This window comes from Pristiophorus japonicus, unplaced genomic scaffold, assembly GCF_044704955.1.
Source record: "Pristiophorus japonicus isolate sPriJap1 unplaced genomic scaffold, sPriJap1.hap1 HAP1_SCAFFOLD_46, whole genome shotgun sequence".
NCBI classification, from domain to species: domain Eukaryota; kingdom Metazoa; phylum Chordata; class Chondrichthyes; family Pristiophoridae; genus Pristiophorus; species Pristiophorus japonicus.
Window position 1 is genome coordinate 6,216,456 of NW_027254363.1, and position 686 is coordinate 6,217,141.

The window sequence follows — 686 nt, forward strand, 5'->3', positions numbered from 1 at the left end:
CGTCTACATATCCAGTAGAGTTCAACATACTTCTCCAATAAGAATTGTATCTCTAAAATTACACCAGTGGTGAACGTTCTTCTCCTGTTACCGTTGTAACCTAACAATTACACTAGAGCTTTGCTCACTACTATAGTAATATGGGAATCACTACACTAACACTACTTGCACCTATACAATTATTATTGATTAGATCATGCTTCTCCAGTGCCAGTGGCATCCTGCAGTTAAACGAACTGTGAATGTGTTCTTCCTTCACTACTACTGACCATAAACCTACTCATGTGGTACTGACAGGCAGACTTACATTAGAAGTGGCAGTTCTGCTCCATTCTTACTCGCACCGCTACAGTTACACTAGAGGTGACTATTTTCTTGCGGTACTAGTGTAAGCACTGCACTTGCACGAGATGTGACCACCCTACTCCGCTACTGGTGGTGCATGACATTTTAATTACTTCATGGAATGTGGTCAATTTTGCAAGGCTAGCTTTGATGGCCCTCCCCTAAATGCCTTTGCAATGGTGGTGGTGACTTGCCTCCTTGAACCGCTGCAGTCTTTTGGTAACGATACTCCCACAGTTCATGTGCGGAAGGAAAATCCAGGATTTTGAGCCAGAGATGATGAAGTAACGACGATATATGTGAGGAATAGTTGTTACTTTGAGGGGAACTTGCAGGTGACA